Raw genomic sequence first — 20945 nt, forward strand, 5'->3', positions numbered from 1 at the left:
GCAATCAGACGCTAAAAGTCCAAGCAACTATTATAGAAGGCTGCGATCAGTATTGGAGGCAGTACAAGTACTAACCCTGCCTAACATGGCTGCCAAAAGTTACTGTCAATGATTTCTGTAAGGAATGTTGGAGTGTTCCGGACTGCTGGGTAGATTGTTGCATCTTTTGGCATTTTAATTCTTGCATCCATCACCCAAGTTCCACTGTAAACACATTCAGTGTATGCAATTCAATTTTCAATTGTTAACTGTAATGTAAGCAATCAGATTTGCATTAATTAGAAGTGGTTATATGTTTGAGTTATTTACTGACTTTGTTATTAGTTGTTCACTTGTTAGTCATTTATAATATTTGAAGGTTAAAACTATTTACTGCAAAAAAAAATCCATAACATTTGCACAGTAAAAGACATTCTTCAACACATCTATAGAGTGAGCCAATAGGTTCATTATCGTGGTGACATAGTTGCTTGCAAAATGTTTGACAAAAGGTCAAATCACTGATTTATAAGAAAATTAATGTTTGATTAAGTTATAACTAGCTGAGGGTTACTACAATATATATATATATATATATATATATATATATATATATATATATATATATATATATATATATATATATATATTTGTCAACAACATGAGGAAGAGGCTCGATGGAATAGTTGCTTCATAACTCAATAACAATTGAGAATCCATTATATATATATATATATATTTGTCAACAACATGAGGAAGAGGCTCGATGGAATAGTTGCTTCATAACTCAATAACAATTGAGAATCCATTATTGGTTATTTTAGCACTTCATAATTAATAGTGGATGTGGTAGTAACTTGATTGATGATAACCAGAATTTCATCGTGCCACCTTAGATAATGGATTTCGCTAATTTTGATCTGTTTAATATTGACTGGTGTAATATTGGTTAACTATAATACCTTTTGTTAACGATGTCTTCATGAATGAATAGTGGAAGTTGATTTAGTCAACTTTCTTTCATCACATATTTATAATGGCCATACTGGTGAATACGATTCTTTAAGATGTTTTCTCATTTCTAAAGACTATTTCTCTCTCATCGATATTCCCTCCTATTAGATGCCTTAATTCATTGACATACTAAAGGTATTGAAGGTTTGGTGGTATGATGACTATGACAGATTGTATTATTGATATCAGTCTCCCTTGTAGTCATTGTTTATAGTATGATTGGGGATTTACCTTTTGACCATCATTAATTGCACTGATCCTTATGTTGTTATTCTTGGTCTTCACATTGATCAGTTTTATAATAAACACCTCTTTTGCGATGGCTAATATTTTATTAATTAAACTTCTCTTGCCTTGATAATCCTTAATACTGATTGTTGCCAACATCGATAAATTTCAATTTTCAATTTATCATAATTGTTTTCTTACTGTTTTGAATTTGGGGACATGACAATCTCCCCTTCTTGGAAAACTGCTTTCCCACAAGCATTCTTATAATCTCATGATGATTCTTGGATCCCAAACGCACAAGTAGCATCTCTTCATGACATAGCTTTGTTGGTGAGAATGTCTATGCATTGGGGTGGAGGTGACTACCAGGATATGCCATGATTCATTAACCATGTGCTCATTTATTGATACACAACTGTACCCACTTCTCTTTATCCAAACCAAAGTTTCAACATTTGATCTCTGTCACAAGGAAATAATCCAATCGTGGAGAACAAACTCATAAAGTTAGTTTGAGGAATGCTTAGTGCCACCATTGTTGGGTTTACTATATAGCCCCAATAGAGACTCATTGTTCTCTTAATTGAGGATGCACCGGGGTCCAATAACCTATTTTTATCTTTACCTTTGTGTGACTTTAAACCAGTGTTCCAGGACTCTAAGAGTCAGAGTAAGACTCTGCGAGTCCGAGGCAGAAGTGGCCTTTTTGAGGAAAATGGCCTCTGGACCTTGACTCGGCCAAGTCCTGGCAGAGTCCAGGGACTCTGCCGAGTCTCGAGCCTAGGACTCTCCCAAATTTTTAAAAAAAAATTTAAATATATTTTTTTAAAATTTAAAAAGATAGAGATTTCTGAGAGGTTTTTTTTTTTTTTCAATGTATATTAATTCTGAAAATGATGTTGTGGTATGTCATGAATTTATATAGGATTGAATCTTAAATCATTAATCTTCAATTTTATATTATGTTATTCACTTTTTTTCTTCAGAAATTTGCTTTTATACTTATGTGATCTATGCAAAATTGTGTATGAATGTTAAGTAGCTTCTATTTATCTCAATTATTGTGTATTTGATGTTAATTGACTAAATGATGCATGAAAAAATTGTTAAATCTTTAAAAATCTTTGAATTTCATGAGTTTTTCGATTTTTCAAGTCCTTGCCGAGTTTAGTTGTCGAGACTGAGTCCGAGTCAAATTTTGACTTTCCGAGTTAGAGGCAAGTTTGAGTCCCATAACTATGTTTTAAAGTAGCCTCTTTGTATACCTCCAAGAGTGGTTTATTGTAAAACTTGTCCACTTCAACTTTGAACAACGGATTAGGAATTATTTGAAGTTTTCATTTGTTGCTAAACTTAATTTCATCTTTTTCCTTCCTCCCATCATCTGATTTCTTCAAACCATCATCATCTTGCTCTTGCAACACTACATTACCGGATTTGCACCCTAGACCCTCTGTAAGAATTTAGTATAGCTTTGATACCATGTAAGAATTTGCCTTAGGGCAAAATCACCCAAGATCACAAAACTCAAGCACAAGCACAATAGTAGACCAACAAAGTATGATCAGAATAACAATATCCAAAATTGATTTATTGTCATTCAATGTTCTGTCATGTCGTGTCATGTACATACACACTAGGAGTGCCTGAATATAAAGGCCTCTGGAATGCTTCTAGAATGCCTAGGAGTCGGCATACTGATAAGTCTTACAACAAGGTACATGTCCATCAGAAGTGGATTATCCTCCATTAAACACAGGAGTAAGTGCAGTAATGAGAGGATAAGTGCAGTGATGAGAGGATAAGCCTACAAAGGTGTAGCACGAAAAATAATATTGTAGACACCATGTGCTAAATTAAGAGTGCATATAATTGTGTTGTCTACATGACAACTCAGTGAATTATGCAAACTCTAGTGTTGTAGATGCCATGTGCTGAATTAGAGTTGCTTACTTCTGTGTTGTCAACATGACAACTCATAAGAGTATGCAAACTCCTAGGTGTCAAACTATTAAATAATAAGATAATGTATTGACCTAAGTAAACTTAAGTAAAGTGTAATAAGTAAATACTTATTTATACCAACACCCCCTCTTAAGTGCAACTTAGGGGAATGTACTTAAGCTTGCAAAGGCTAGGATGAAAATGCGTAATGGGTCCCGGCTACTAGGCCATATTAGGTACCCATGTACAAAAATACAATGAAATCTCTCATAAAGCGGAGAAAGAGGAAAAACCCTCCCCCAAAAAGAGAGATGAAAAGACAAGATGCATGGATGGATGGAGTAATCAAGACCTCCCCATTACGACATATATATAGAAAAAGAAGTAGAAGTACAAAACCCCATAAGAGGAAAAAGTCCCCCCCATAAAAGAGAAGGAGACAAGGTACTCCCCCCCACCCCCCCCCCCCCCCCAAATGTAGAGTGCCGATCAGTGAGAGCTGCTCTAATGTAGAAGCTAATCTATGATTGCTGAATAATGTTCCTCCCCTTTGGAAGAAACAATGGCAGAGGTATAGGTGAGATGCTTTCCCTATGTGTAGAAAGAATCCTGAAGATGAATGGTGTCTCTGAAACGTGTTGAAGTGTCCCTATGTTGATATTGATGGTCGCCCCTTTCAATACTGTGGAAAAGAACATGTGCAGTTCTAGCAAGAATGGATGTAGAACCTATCCCAAAGAGCCAACTATCTCCTCAAATGATAAAGAGACCTCCTGCAACTACTGTACATAAGGATCTACAATCATATCAACTTGTTAAGACTGATCATGTAGAGAATGGATAGGAGGGTTAGAGTGAGCCCTCAGTGACAACTGAAAAAGATTCTACTTCATCAAAGATGTCTCTCAAATCTGCTATGTGTGACTCCATGAACACACCTGAAATATCTGTCAAGAAGTCATCCAGTGATGCTGGAGCTGGAAGACAAGGTGTAGCCTGTTGTGTTGAAGTACATGAATCTATCACTGTGGCAATGGATGAAGTATTCACCTCAACAAAGAGAAGACGAATATCATCGATGATATCTCCCACATCTTCAATGTGAGACTCCACGAACAGCTCTGCAATATCTAGAAGGAAGTCGTCCCATGAAGTTGAAGTATGAAGATATAGTGTTTCCTGCTGCACTGAATCAGGAGCATCTATGGATGGAACTGGATCAGTAGTAGCAATAGGAGCATCAGGTGGTGTGATCTCATTTGGAGTTGTAATTACCATAACTAGAGTGACTGATGATAGAAAGTTCTCTGGAAATGGAGGAACTCGTGGATCTCTATATGCTTCCCAAAGAGCCATCCAAATATCATGAGGAAAACTTGCCATTCTAAGAGGAGCAAGACATTTCTTACTCATACTGTTATACAAAAAGTGAAGAAGTTTAGTAATTTATGTCCAATTAGGATTTGGTGGCAACGTCTTCGAATAGAGATAAGGAAGGACTTTCTGATGTTCTCTTAGATGATCAAGTATCAAAGCACTCCATTTGTGATAGTTCCTTGTTGTCAACTTTGGTCTAACACTAAATTGACATGTGTGACAAGACTCCATGAGATCAATCAATAAACCTCGCAAAATGAAAAAAATCAATCAATCCACCCTAATGAAAGGTTTTGGCACTTTATACTTAGTGCGATTACAATAGCCAATTTAGGGCCTATTTCTGAAAGTAGTATTTCTGTCCATAGAAGCCTATAATTTGATTGCAAATCTTTGTTATTATTTTTCCTAAAATTGTCGCTGTCGCACCTCCAAAAACCAATTTACTCTAGATTTCACCTCAGATGTCCAATTTTGATGAAACAAAAGTCAATTTGGATTTTTTTTGATGTTTTGAATATGATGCCAATATCTGATTAGCACTAACAAGCTCCAATCTTCACTTACAAAAAATCTCTCCTACTGGCCTGATGGCCAAAATTTTTTTAGACAAAATATGCAGATTTTGAAAAATAATGTAGAGAAATTGTAGAGACTGAAATAATAAAATATGCAGATCTGAAAATTAAATTCAGAGATCTGAAATGATCATACCAAATTCACAAATCGGGCTTTTGCGTGCCGGTTTGCAAAATTTTTTTTGCCTCAGATTTGACTATTGTCTAAGATGGGCGAATTTATAGTCAAATTTCTTTGAATCGATGTTCCAAACGCAATGGCGAAGTTTTCTTTGGCTCTAGATGCTTCCAATGACTGCAATACTTTGGATCTGGGTCGAGGTGTCCTTAAGGAGGTGAAGCAAGAAAATGGTCTTGAACGGCTATGCAAAGAGAAATTTCCTCGGCTCTGATACCATGTAAGAATTTGGTATAGCTCTAATACCATGTAAGAATTTTCCTTAGGGCAAAATCACCCAAGATCATGGAACTCAAGCACAAGTACAATAGTAGACCAACAAGGTATGATCAGAATAACAATGTCCAAAATTAATTTATTGTCATTCAATGTTCTGTCATGTCATGTCATGTACATACACACTAGGATTGTCTGAATATAAAGGCCTCTGGAATGCTTCTAGAATGTGTAGGAGTCAACATATTGATAAGTCTTACAACAAGGCACATGTCCACCAAAAGTGGATTATCCTCCATTAGGCACAGGAGTAAGTATGATGATGAGAGGATAAGCCTACAAAGGTGTAGCATGAAAAATTATGTTGTAGACACCATGTGCTAAATTTAAGAGTGCATAGAACTATGTTGTCTACATGACAACTCAGTTAATTATGCAAACTCCAATGCTGTAGACACCATGTGTTGAATTAGAGTTGCTTACTTCTGTGTTGCCAACATGACAACTCATAGGAGTACGCAAACTCCTAGGTGTCAAACTAATAAGTAATGCATTGACCTAAGTAAACTTAAGTGTAATAAGTAAATACTTATTTACACCAACACTCTCGAATTGGGTTTGGGTACGAAGCGGGTCTAGATTCATGGATTGGTCCATGTTGGATTCGTCCAGGCTCTCTTTGTTCAAACCTATGTTCATCTAGATAGACACCAATGCAGATCTAAAAGGATCCACAAGCTTAGACGCCAACCCTGGACAAATTCATAATGGACCCGAGGGAATCTCATGTGGGCCCAAGGGAATCTCTTAGACCCTAGGGATCCATAGTAGGTGTTGGACATGAAGCTGTCTTGGTGGATGCATAGAGAGCTTAGGAGGAGCTAATCATCCAGTTGAAGGTAGTACAACAACACTTGGCTTAGGGTACGCAGGAGTTGAAAGCAGAGAAAGTAGCATAGGTGGTTATCAAGGTTAGCTTGATTAAAGAGACAGTATTGTGTTAGCAGAGGCTACAGATGCAATGTGGTTTGGAGACCAGTTTGGTGCAGGCACAAGACGAATGTGAGAGTGGTGTGACAAAAACAAATCTATCTTGTTGTAGTTAGTCAGTTAATGTATTATGTTTTGTTAATCTATCTAATTGTTGTCCGGAGATGACTTTTTCTTTTGGGGGGATGATGTCGTTGGTAAATATTGAGTAGCTAATGGGTTTATGTCTTCAGTAATTGTTATGTAGCCGACGGACCCCTTTGGGAAGGTTCTTCGTGATGGTATATGTACAACTTTGGATCATGATTGTAATGATTATGTAATCTCTTCGGCATATATGCTAAAAGGAGTACCTTTGTGTTACATGTTCTTATCTATTGTCTGTATGCCTAATCTATTTACCCCATACGGTAAACATTGGGCGTCGTTGCCCAATGGACCTAGAACGAAGGCAGAAGAATGAAGACTAATCTCGAATCAACTTAACAAGGATAGGAATAAGATGAAATATGCACAGTACAAAAAATTTAATTTTGGCACAACAGGCCAAGCGTAGGCAGAGGTTTAAGTAGATTGCTGACGGACACCAAAGCACTGAGGAATTGTTGGAAGAGACTCGACAACGGTTGGATTTGGTGGAAGAAGCAAGGGAGAAATTTTTGAACCTATATACATTGAGGGAAGAGAATCCAAACGGAAGGGAATTAACTTGCACGGCTTAGAGTGCCGAGGGAGCACGAGCGTGGAGTGAACTCTTCGTCCGCGATACACTTCTGGAACTAACAACTTCGCTTAACGAAGACCTTTCTTCACCAAAAAATACAGTTGTTGGAAATAACACGACTGTTTGAAACAATGCCGATGTTGGAGTGCAAAGGGCTAGTGTCGGAGTGCAAAGCTGCGAGGTCGGAGTACAGAGCGTTGGTGTTGGAGTATTGAACAACGCCTATACACAAAATCAAGTAATAATGACAGAACCAAAGGAGAAGTTGCCAAAGTTTGATGGTGATGGAATGGCTAATCCAATCAGATATTGTAAGAGATACAAAACAATTTGGACGGCGAATGGCGTAACCAACACAGATGAATGGGTCTGCCAATTTCTAGCAACCCTAAGGGTTGTAGCAGTGGATTGGTTTGTTGACGCCGATCCCCAAAAATTAACTACATGGGCAGGAGTTAAAAAGGAGTTTATCGCCGAGTTTCAATTGCTGCGAGAGGACAATGAGATAGTAGTAAAAATCTACACCATAAAGCAGGGGAAAAATGAAACAGTCCGTGTATATGACAAGAAACTAAAAGAATTAATAAATAAAATGGAAAGTAAGCTGGCAGATGGGTTAAAAAAGAAATGGTTCATTGAAGGACTACGCCCAAAGTTAAGGAAGAAAATGAAGATTGTACTGCCATCATCATACACTGAAGCATACAATCAAGCGATGGACTCAGAGAGTGAATAGAAAATGAAAAAGAGAAGAAAAGTAGCTCATCTAACTCAGATGACGTGTCTTTGGAAGAAGATAGCAGTGGTGATGAAAAAGGCAGCAAGAAGGTTTGAGCTCTCCAGAAGGATATGATCAGAATGATGAAGGAATTTAAGAATATGCAGAAGGAGACGAAGGAAAACGAGCTATGGTGCACAAAATGCAAGATAGAAGGTCACACGAAGGGATCCTGTCCGAAGAACTAGTTCTATGAGATCTGCCAAATTATGGGACATTCCACAAAAGAATGCCCCTTCAATATGAAAACAAGAGGACCTCAACAAGTGCTCCTGACACAGGAGGCTTCCGTGTCAGGAGGGAACAAAAACACCAACAATGATGGTGCCACTTCGGGTGGGTACAAAAATAATAAAAGAGGGCAAAACAACAATACCAATAATAATGATAGAGGCCGTAGCTGAATTCAGTACGATGCGAACGGCCGCCCGATGGTTCAATGCCGAGCATGCAATTTGTGGGGCCACTTTGCACGAAATTGTACATCCACAAATTCACCAAAGTTGTTATGCCAATGGTGCAATCTTGAAGATCATGAATATGCCAAGTGCCCGAAATCAGGAGTGAATCTGATCAGCATTGGCACGATGAAGAAGAAGTCTTGGCAATCACAAGGAAACAGGTAAAACTATACCTAGACCCTATGGAGGAAAAGAAGAGACTGGAAGAAGCACGGGCATAAATTGAGAAAGGGAGGCAGGCAGAAAAAGCACAAATGAAGGATACTACGGGTACTTCTATGAGGAACTGCGTAGAACAGAACATTATAAGACAGATATTACAAACTAAAGCACCAGTCAAAATAAAGTTAATAAATGATCTGCTGCTCATAATGCCTCAACTTCGATCGACACTCACAAACATCGCTCCAACTGCTAAATTACCAGGAGAACACGGAAATGAGAAGGAAAGTGGAGCAAGTACAGTGAACTCAATGCTGCTAGCGCTCACATCCAGACGGCATCCGATGGTCATCAAGATGGGTATATTAGGAATAGTCCTTTCAGACACAATTGTGAACGGAGTTTCCGGGGTAAACGTCCTACCAGAAGATACCTAAAAGAAGTTGGGACAGTCAACATTGTGGCCACCTACATTCCAATTGCTCACGACAAACCAGCATAGGATCAAACTGTTGAGAATCCTAATGGCACAACCAGTGACTATTGGAACACAGCCATTCCTACTCGATTTCGTCGTCATGCCACTAGAGAGGAGATGATATGATGCCATTTTGGACTGGGGATGGCTTGTATAAGCAAAGATTAAGCAAGATTGGAAGAAGAATACACTATCAATGGAGAGCAGAGGATGGAGATTCATAATTGACTTGCATACACAAATGGTGGGAGAAGAAGCTGGATCATTCGATTCAGAGGGAGAGGACGAAGGGAAGAAGCAGATGGAATCAGATGAGGAAGGAGTCCTACAGTTGGAAGGTGGATCGGAGGGCAATGACCTAGATTCAGTGAATGAACTATTTCACTGGCAGATGGAGGATTATGAACTCTTCCTGAGTTGCAACATGTTGGATGTCAAAGAAGGAAAAGCAAGAAACGAGTTCCTGAAGGAGTATAGTGAACTAAAGGAAGGAGAAGCACAGGTGGATGAAACACCAGCCCATACGTTCAATGAAGATAAGTCAATAAAATATGAAGAGGCCATAATACAAACCATGAACCTCAAAGATGATATTGAACCAAAAAAATACTGGTGGCAGAAGAAAGAGCTTTGACCCATATGGAAAAGACAAGAATACACTGTACGGTTGGAAATTTACAGGAAGAGACTTGGAGGTGCACCATACAACAAGCACAGGGCAAGGGAAAAATACCTTCTAGACTAGAGGCTCTATACGAACAAGGGAACACCACTGTACGACCATGTGAATGCCTACCGTACGGACATGAGAAGTACTGTACAGCCAAAGAGGTGTAGCGATAGTACAATAGACAAATGAAGGGGAAGCCATGTCTAAGCATTACACCATACGGCAGCCATACGAGTATGGCTTAAGGAAAGCAAAAAGGAGGGTACGCCATATGACCATCCAGTGCAAGGTATGTCGTACGGACTTGGAGCATAGGGGAATAAATTAGGACACACTATACAGCGATGGCTGGGAAAGTTGTAGAAAAGGTAAGAGCACTATACGGCCGTACAACCAGATTACTTAGAGGTTGGGTGGCTATACAGCGAAGGAGAAAGACTGTATGGCTTACTCATATGGACATCAATAGCAGGAGAACCATACTGTATGGTAGCAATAGTGGGAGTAGGGAGGCCGTACGGTAGTAGGAAGATGGTACGGCTATGGCAGAAGCAATCTATTGTGTAGCTGTACATTGGCAGCGACGTTGTAACATAACAGAGAGAGACCACTGTACAGACATAGAAGGGTGACAGGAGGTTTTCTAAAAGGAAAAAAAAAAAGAAAAAATGACGACAGATTGAAATAGCTCAAAATGACCAGTTGAGGAGACCTGGAGCTGTTGCAGGCATAGTGTGCCAGAGGTGGAAAGATCAACAGAGCAAGCCTTTCGAGAGGGGTGATACGCTTTGAGGCACTTGGAGTAGGTGTTGGACGTGAAGCTATCTTGGTGGATACAAAGAGAGCTTGGGAGGAGCTGATCATCGAGTTGAAGGCAGTATAGCGACACTTGGCTCAAGGTACCTAGGAGTTGGAAGCAGAGAAAGTAGCACGGGTGGCTATCAAGGTCAGCTTGATTAAGGAGATAGTATTGTGTTAGCAAAGGCTACAAATGCAATGTGGTTTGGAGACCAGTTTGGTGGAGGCACAGGATGAATGTGAAAGTGGCGTGATAGAAACAGATCTATCTTGTTGTAGTTAGTCAGTTAATGTATTCCGTTTTTTTAATCTGTCTAATTGTCGTCCGGAGACAACTTTTTCTTTTGGGGGGGATGATGTCGGTAAATAGTGAGTAGCCGACGGGTTGATGTTGTCGGTAATTGTTATGCAGTCGACGGGCCCCTTCAGGAAGGTTCTTCGAGATGGTATATTTACAATTTTGGATCATGATTGTAATCATCATTGTAAGCATTATGTAATCTCTTCAGCATATATGCGAATAATAAAAGGAGTACTGCTATGTTACATGTTCTTATCTATTGTCTGTATGCATTGATCTATTTACCCCATATAGTAAACATCCATGACCTAAAGTGAAACAATGTGGGCCCAAACTCAATTAAAAATGTTTTTTTATGATTTTTTTCAATGTAATGATTTTATTTAGACTCGTGAGCATAGATCAATTATCAATAATTTAAATTTTTAATGTTTAGGTTTGCATTTTGACATTTGGCATTGATCAACGATCTAACATCATAGGTGATTTAGTTTTACAACTGTGTATTTCTCTTGTTGTTTTCTATACACAATGCATATATATTTATATATATAAACACACACATACATGAACCCATACGAACCATAATGGAAAATAATTTCTCAAATCCATGAATTGAGTTCTAGTATCCGAATTTGTCCTTGAACTCGAACTGGTAACTTAGTTGCGGAAGCTCTGAAGGGATGGATTAAAGGCCTCACTTGCCACATTATAGGAAGCCTACAAAAGGCTAGAGACATGGAACCTTTCTCTTAAGAAAACAAGTTTCATTAAATGGGTTTTCCATTTAAAATGTACAAGGATAAGAAGAAATTTCAAAAGGATTCTCAACCTAAGAGCGATTTTTTTGTCCAATAAAAGAAAAAACAACATAGATTGAGTACAACAATTTTTTAGTGGCAAATTTTTTGCCAATATGCGAATCACAGCCATTTGCAGCATCAACATTTTGGCGTAAAACAGTATTGAGAGGCATGTCCAATTTGCCTCATAAGTACAAACTTTTGATGACGTAGTCTGTTTCTTTGCCACCTCTTTTTTGGAAATTGAGAACTTACCTACTCTTTTCCACCACCATCCCATACACGATTTTATTTTGTATTAGTTCTAATTTTGCCCAGCTTTTACAGGCGTATACAAGAAATCACTGATTGACAATGCAATGCTTCGGCCAATAACGGGACACAGTCTTTTAATGAGTATTTGCAACATTCACCAACACATTTAATATTTTTGTTTTTTAGTACAAGGCCAAGAGGAAAATAATGGCCCCCACCGCTCTAGAATGGTAACACCATTTGAAATTTGCGTTGAAGATTGTATCAACACCACCATAGACTCGCCCTATTCACAAAATTTAAATCTTGTAGGGGTGGAATGGCACACAATTCGCCAAATTTAGTTTGATATAAATACATGAGAACTAGAGATAAATTTTAAAATTCACGAATTTTTTATGGCTTGGTTTGCAATTCTAGAGGCTCTGGAATTTTGGATATAAGTTTGTAAAGAATTCTTAATTTGGTAATTTTCAAAGGGACACTGTCAATATGTAAACTTAAAAGTAAGTGACAAATAATCTAAGATTGATGATCCATGTTAGTGTTTTCCATTTTTAGTTGTTTCAAATTTTAGCATATATGAGTTGTTCATTTCACTTGTAGAGGTTGTGGTCAGTAATTATTGAAGAATTGTGTAGAATGGAATCTGTTTACCGCATAGATTAATTAAGAAATGCACATAGATAGTGAACACGAACATGAACAGCAAAACTCTTCTTATTATTATTCGCATATGCCAGAACATTACATTATGCTTCCTTGATAAGATCCGATGATTACAATGCTTTGCGAAGGGGTTATAAATACTTTCCGAAGAACTTTCTCGAAGGAGTTCGTTGGCCAGATACATTATATCCGCTACAACTATTTACTCGTCGGCTACATAACAAAAACCTTTCCGAAAGGACCCGTCGGCTGATACACAATTTCTACCAATGACATCATCCCCCCCCAAAAGCAAAGTCGTCTCCTGACGACTATTACACAATCTCTGTGACAAATCAACAACCAAAATACATTGACTGACTAACTGGTCTTCAACACTGTCACCTTAGCCGATCTGACATTTGACCTTGATAGTCACCTGTGCCGCTTTCTGCCTTCCAATTCCGAGTACACTGAACCAAGTGTCGCTGCACTGCCTCCAACTGGATGATCAACTCCTCCCGAGCTCTCTACGCATCCACTAAGACAGCCTCATGGCCAACACCTACTCTTAGTGTTTCTGGTACACAGACACTCCATGCCTGCAGCAGCTCCAAGTCTTCTCAACTGGTCAGACTCCCACGACTAATATCTGCAATGACTGGGGATCCAGGGGGCAGCGCCCCCGGCGAGGTCGAGGGGCAGCACCCCTCGCCACGAAAATCAAATCAGCACTCTGAAACCCACACAAAACTACATGGAACACACCATTTTTGTCATTTTTTGCTGATTCTACACTCTTTCTGGCAATCGCTGATGCTTCCCCTTCCCTTTGGTATCCTCCGTTACTCATTCTAAGCATGCTTGATTTGTCGACTTTTTTTTTTTTTTTTTTTTTAGAAAACCTCCTATCACTCTTCTGTGCTACCAATGCACAGCTACACCATACATCCTCCATCGTATCGACTCCTTCCTCATGCAATATCCTCAAATGTTACTAAATTTGAATGTCATATCTTGCAGAAGTCGTACCCCCAGCACCAAATTTTTTAAGGCTCTTCCTCACGCCAAGCCCTAAGAATATTAAAACAGAACTTTAATCTTTCAATTCCGTATGCCAAGTCTTTCAATCTTCAACAATCTGTACACATCCCCTTCTACAAAATTTGTACGCAATTGGAAGCTTTAAATTTGCAAATTCATATTGAAGCACACAGGAAACTTTTTCTATTGAAATCTGTACTGTAGCAATATCCTTCCTCATTCTCAACTTTGTGAAAATCCGTACTTTAAATATGCTGAAAAATCCGTATAGTGACCTGGCTCTAAAATCCATATTACGACTGATGAAAGAATTTGTACACTGCTTGCTAAAACTCGTGCGTTAGAACCTCCAAAGTCCGTACGCCGTACGGTAATCAGATTTTATAAAACTTGTGATGAATTCAGAAAACCGTATGGTGGCTGGAACGTGAAATCCGTACACTGCCCACTCACAAGGAATCCGTACGCTGTTAAATCATTAGAAATCCGTACACTGTCTCCACAATCCGTACGACAACTGTGAAAATATCCGTACAGGAATTGTCTTCAAAATCCGTACGGTATCTACCCACTAAAAAAATCATATGGTAGCATTTAAAAATCGTACATTGCTTTCTTATTATAAAATCCATACGGTGAACCAATAAATTCCGTACACAACCTCCAAAAACCGTACGGTGAGCAGGTTAACAATTCGTACAATGCCTTTTTTCAATTTTTCAAATTTTTTTTAATTTTTGAATTTTAATTTTTTTTTTGAACAACTATGTACAATATTTGCATATGTATAGTACTTACAGTCTTCTTCTCTCAGTTGTTCGTCCATGGAGGTGCGTTACTTCTTTCATGGCAGACATTCAACTTCGACCTCTTCACTACATCGAATACTTCCTTTTCGTCTAGCATCCATTGTTTTATTGCTCCGTTATTGCCCACTTCCCGAATCTAGTATGGCCCGACCCATTTAATTTTGAACTTGCCTGGTTTGATCTCATTCCGATCATCGTACTTCAACACCCACTGTCCGAGTTGAAACCTGCTACGCCTGTTCTATGTCATCTCCATATCGCCCAGTTTGTTCCCGAAGCTCGCTACCATGGACTCCGTCAGCTGCCCCTTTTGTCCATCAATAACACATTCACTCTGTACTGCTACAACTTTTATTGAACCCTTTCTCTTTGTTGCCTGTGCAGACCGTATCGTGTGTCTTCCTTGCTGCCGGTACCTTTCTACTATATCTGTGGTTCGACGTAATATTTTCTTCCTGCGCAGTCGTACAGTAGAATCTTTCCTTCTTTTGGGTTCGTACTGTATGTTCTGTCCTTCAGCTTCAGTCATACCCGCGTTTCCTTCTTCAGCTTCTCTGTGTTGCTTCGAACATTCATTTCCTCCTTCGGCTTGTCCATGTCCCTTCAGACATTCATTTCCTTCGTCGGCTTCTCTGTGTTCCTTCGGACATTCATTTCCTCCTTCGGCTTCTTTGTGTTCCTTTGGACATTCATTTCCTCCTTCGGCTTCTCTGTGTTCCTTCGGACATTCATTTCCTTCTTTCTTACCTTCGTCGATCCTTAGCATATTACAACTTGGAAAGAGCTCGTAATCATCTATCTGCCAATGGTAAAGACCATTTACTGAATCCAGATCGTCATCTCCTTCCAATTGTAGGACTCCCTCCTAATCGGGTTTCATACTCTGCCTCCTCTCATCATCTTCTCCTTTAGAATCTGACAATAGAGTTTCTTCTCCAACCATCTGAGTGTGTAGATTGATGACATACTTCTGGCCTTTGCTTTCAAGTGATAAAGTATTTTTCTTCCAATCGTGTTTTTCCTTGGCTTGTATCAGCCACCCCCAGCCCAAAATGGCATCATATCCTCTCTGCTTCAGTGGGATCACGACAAAGTTCAACAGGAACGGTTGTGTTCCAATCGTCACTGGTTGCGCTATGAGTACTCCCAATGGCTTGATTCCATGTTGATCGGCTGTTAACAACTGGAAGGTAGGTGGCCACAATGTTGGTTGTCCCAACTTTTTCCAGGTATCCTCAGGCAACACATTGACACTGGACCCTCCATCCACAATCGTTTTCGTCAATACAGTCCTGAGAATTACCATTTCGACGACTGTCGGATGGCGTTCGGATGAGAGGGCTAATAGCATCGGATCTTCTGCACTTGCGCCACTTTCCTTCCCCTTTTTGTCTGCTGTACTTGCTCCACTCTCCTGCTCCATTCCATGTTCTCCTGGTAGCTTAGCAGCGGGAACGATGTTTGTGAGTGTCGATCGGAGCTGAGGCATAGTGAGCAACAAATCATTTATCCTGATGGGTATCTTAGCTTGCAATATTTGCCGTACGATGTTCGATTTTGCGCAGTTCCATACGGAGGTACCAGGCGTGTCCTTCAGGTGTGCCATTTCTATTTGCGGTTCTCTCTAGATCTCTTCCAGTGCTTCCTCCAGTCTTTTCTTTTCCTCCGTCGAATCGGGGTATAGCTTTGCCTTCTTCCGAGTGATTGCCAGAACTTCTTCCTCGTCCGTCCCAATGGTAATCAAGTTTACTCCGAACTTTGGGCACTTAGCATCGTCATGATCGCCAGGTCCACACCATCGACATAGCAACTTCAGTGTGTTCTCCGTTGTGCACTCCTGGGCAAAGTGACCCCACAGATTGCATGCATGGCGTTGAACTATCGGCCGACCATTCGCATCATACTGAATTTGACTCCTTCCGTCATTATTGTTGTTGCTGCTATTGTTGTTGTTTTGATCGTGTCGGTTGTTTCTATATCCACTCGATGTGGCACCTTTCGTACTGGTGTTCTCGTTCCCTCCTGACGGGGATGCCTCCTGCGCGAGGAACACTTGCTGTGGTGTTCTTGATTTCAAGTTGAAAGGACATTCCTTTACCGAGTGTCCCAGACTTTGGCAGATCTCACAAAATTGCTCTTTGAGCAGGATCCCTTCGTATGGCCTTCTTTCTTGCACTCTGTGCACCATAGGTCATTGCCCTTAGTCTCCTTGTTCATGTTCTTGAACTCCATCATCCGAATCATGTCCTTCTAGAGGGCATGGACCTTTTTGTTGCTTCCCTCGTCATCACTGCTGTCTTCACCTGAGGATGCATCGTCATCTGAATCGGACGAGCTGTTCTTCCTCTTCTTTGTCTTCTGGTCACTTTCGAGGTTCATTGCCTGATTGTACGCTACAATGTATGTTGATGGTGGCACGATCTTCATCTTCTTTCGCAGCTTCGGGTGAAGGCCTTCCACGAACCATCTTTTCTGGAGCCCATCTGTCGGCTTATTCTCCATTTTACTGATTAAGTCCTTCAACCTCCTGGCGAAGACCCGTACTGTTTCATTCTTCTTTTGTTTGGTATTGAATATCTCCGCTACAATTTCATTATCGTCGCATAGGAGGTGAAATTCTGCGATGAACTCCTTCTTAATGTTATCCCAACTGTTTAACTTTTGTGGATCAGTATTAGTAAACCAATCAATCGCAACACCCCGTAGGGTAGTGGAAAATTGTCGAATCCATTCGTTTGTATCTGTTATGCCATTTTCCCTCCAGATTGTTTCACATGTTTTACAATGTCGAATGGGATCAGTTGCTTCATCACCATCAAATTTAGGCAACTTTTCTTTCGGACCTGCCATTATCACTGTATGTTGGGGGTTTTGTTGTGTACCTGCGCTCTTTTGCACTCCCGCGCTGTTTTGAGCACCCGCGTTGTTCTGAGCTTCTGCGCTGTTTTGAACACCTGCGCTGTTCTGCACACCTGCGCTGTTTGCAACACCCGCGCTGTTTGGTGAAGAAGAGGTTTCGTCAACCGAAGCTGTCCGTTCTGGAAGTATATCTCGAACGAAGAGGTCACTCCACGCTCGTGCTCTGTCGGCACTCCGAGCCGTGCGAGTCGATCTCCTTCCGTCTGGATTCTCTTCCAGTGGCGTAGGCAGGTTCAAAAACTCCTCCCTCGCTTCTTCCACCAAATCAAGCCATTGTCGAGTCTCCTTCAAGAATCCTTCCGCGCTCTTGTTTTCGTCGGCAATCTTCTGAAATCTCCTTCGACGCTCTGTCTGCTGTGCCAGAATTAAATTTTCTTGCGTGATGCGTATATCATCCTTTTCCTTCAACTTATTCTTATTCTTGTTCAACTGATTCGGCATTTAATTCATATCCACCTGCCTGTGTACCAGGTCCATCGGGCAATGGCGCCAAATGTTTACTGCATAGATTAACTAAGAAACGCACACAGATAGTGAACACGAACACGAACAACAAAACTCTTCTTATTATTATTCGCATATGCCAGAACCTTACATTATGCTTCCCTGATAAGATCCGATGATTACAATGCTTTCCGAAGGGGTTATAAATACTTTCCAAAGAACTTTCCTGAAGTAGTTCGTCGGCCAGATACATTATGTCTGCTACAACTATTTACCCGTCGGCTACATGACAAAAACCTTTCCGAAAGGACCCGTTGGCTGATACACAATTTCTACCGATGACAGAATCTAAATTCCTTGTGGATTATGCACTTCGAAATTGATATTTAATCTAGATTCCATTTTGGAACCCTTCTGGAATACGAGTTGAACTTAGAGGGATTTGCGGGAATCTAGGTGTCCGAAAACGGCCCCACTTAGCATTTTAAAATATTTAAAATATTGAAACTAAACCCTAACTCAATCAATAAACATTTCCTAATAGAATTCGATGGTCATTCATTTATTTCTTAAGCATTTTTGTGACAAAGAATCGGGATCTAGTCATTGAGTAATTTGATTTAATGGTCACAATCACACAACTTGCCCAAGTCTCTATAGATGATCAAGAGGGAGCTATTTCACATGACATGGACATGGTGAGTGCCATAGCTGTTGGTTCAAAGGAAGTTGAAGAGAAGCCAAATGTTGATCTTGATTCCTATGAAGATGATGAAGAACATGATGGAATTGGATATTAAGTTTTAAATATGAAATCTGGCTTGTGATATAAATTTTAATAATGTAATAACAGTTTGAGACTTTTGCAAAGTATGGATATAATATAATTATTTATTGACAAAATTATGAATTTTCCATTTTATGAGAATCACACTTCTAACTTCTTATTATTTTTATTATTATGTGTTTGAACTTTGAAGTTTAAACCAATGATGAATGAGCATTGATATGTTACAACTTACATGTATGAAATACATATACATATATTGAAAATGTCTATATATATACACCTCTGGTACCAAAATCCAGCCCAAATTTGTTTTGCTGAATTCACAAATCAGATTTTGAACCAGAATCAGGATCAATTAATTAGATTGAATTAATTAATTAAAGGTCATTCTTATGAAATTAATCTTGGAACTGAATCAATTAATTAAATTAATTTAGTAACCAAAATTTGGGTACATTACATAAGTTGTAGATAAAATTTAATTACAAATTGTTTATCAAATCTCACATCTCTTGAATGGAAAGAGATCTAAAATAAATGTTATAAAAATACTGTACTCCATGTTATAAATGATAAAAATAAAAATAGTAGAAGGCTAAGAACAACACAATCTCCTAACTAAAACTAGAGATCACTAAAATGGTAGACTAAAAGTGGAAAATTCTCAAATATGTTATTTAAAAATTTTTAAAAATGCAATAGCTAAAACAAGACTTCTAGATAGGAAACTCTAGATGACTTTGATGATTATACAATTTTTTCTGCTGGTCATTTTCAACCCTTTGGAAATCCTTGAAAATCTGTCATGTCCCCTTTCTAGCGACATGACTTCTACAGTAGATTTGCCTATCATTGACTCTCGTAGGCAAATAATTTTGGAGAGAGAGTCATTCTGTTGACGGATGATTGCATTTTGCTCTCGGAGAGTTATAATTAATCCTACATCCAGTAAGTGGGGCCTACTTGTTCTAATGTTGAATTGTGATTGCACTTTTAATTTTTTAAAGTTATTTATTTAATTTTATAAAGTTATTTAATAATAAAGTGCATTATAATAAGATATTATAAAAGATGTTTCTAGAAGCTTCCAGTGACTTCTCAAAAAAGTGAATAAATAGAGGACAGGAGGCACCCATTTGGACAAGCGATTTTGTGGATTCGACTTCTATTCTTGTTGGAGCAATTTGTAGTCACTTGGTCTACAAATTCTCAAATTATCTTTGGGAACGAAAACTCCCATTGATAAGCAATTTTGAGGGTGTGGAATATCACCTGAATCATTGCAAATTGGAGGTGATATTACAGTCACTTCACCTGGGCAGAGATCTGTGGCCTAAGGCCAAATTTTGTGGTTTGTTGACCATTGGAGGGTCAATTAGAAAGGAATTAGCTATTGCAGAACTGGAGGAACGTGAAGGGAAACCAGAAGCACATTTGTGATCAGAAATTCCCCATACCTGGTCGAAATCATATGTGAATTGTTACATGATCTTACCTGAACCCAGACGGCTCAGTCCACATCAAATTTGGTATTTCGGTGGAAGATTTGAATTTATATTAAAAATCGCAGTGTGAGTAGTCTGTAGAGGGGCAGATCGGGGGCAGATTGAGGAGTACCAAATCCTTCTTTTCTCAGCTCTTCATCAGCGTTGAAAAATACGGGAGTAGCGTCTTCCTTATTAACAAATTCTGGTGTCTGTATATCATCAAGACCATCTTTGATACCTGCGTGGAGTATGGGAAAACATTTTTAAAAAAATCGCAGGAGTTCCTTATGTATTGCACGGGTCGATATTGATTTACAATTACGGGTCATGGTTGAATGTACAGCAAAGAATGGCCAATCTACTTTGAACAGACGGGAATGAATCTGAGCTCAATTCGACACAGTCTGGACCAGCTTCAAGGAAGGAATCTGCCATCAGTATTTCATATGGAGGTTCGAACTTCAGGTTTTTGATACTCATTTGGTTGTTAAAAAAATATAGATGAATCGTCTACTCTTTGCAAACCAAGTTTGTGTTTGAACCAGACTTGTTATTCATTTCCATTGGATTGTTATTGGATATAAGAAGAACTAGATATTCTGCACTAAAATACTGTTGGTATTATCATTATCCATTGAACTTGTTATTTTTGGTGAATTGTTTAAAAAATTACATTCTTTCCTCATGTGTATGCCAAGTATTTGACAAATTTCCACAGTCCAGTATTGTTCTTTAGAGGCCCTCGTGGTAAGGGTCATCTCAAAATCTACATCAACATTTTAAATCCCTTTAATCTGAATGTGATTTTACTCTACACATGCGTCAATATATTGTCTGTAGACTTTGAACTTGCACTTTTGATTTCCT

General features: G+C 39.1%; 1 protein-coding gene across 1 annotated transcript in view; it reads left to right on the forward strand.

Annotated features, from left to right (window-relative positions):
* LOC149529869 (uncharacterized) overlaps positions 1–20945 on the forward strand; it is a 365125-nt gene that overhangs the window by 126692 nt on the left and 217488 nt on the right. The window lies entirely within an intron of this gene.

This window comes from Cupressus sempervirens, chromosome 11, assembly GCF_028749045.1.
Source record: "Cupressus sempervirens isolate cs-2001-9-10 chromosome 11, ASM2874904v1, whole genome shotgun sequence".
NCBI lineage: Eukaryota > Viridiplantae > Streptophyta > Pinopsida > Cupressales > Cupressaceae > Cupressus > Cupressus sempervirens.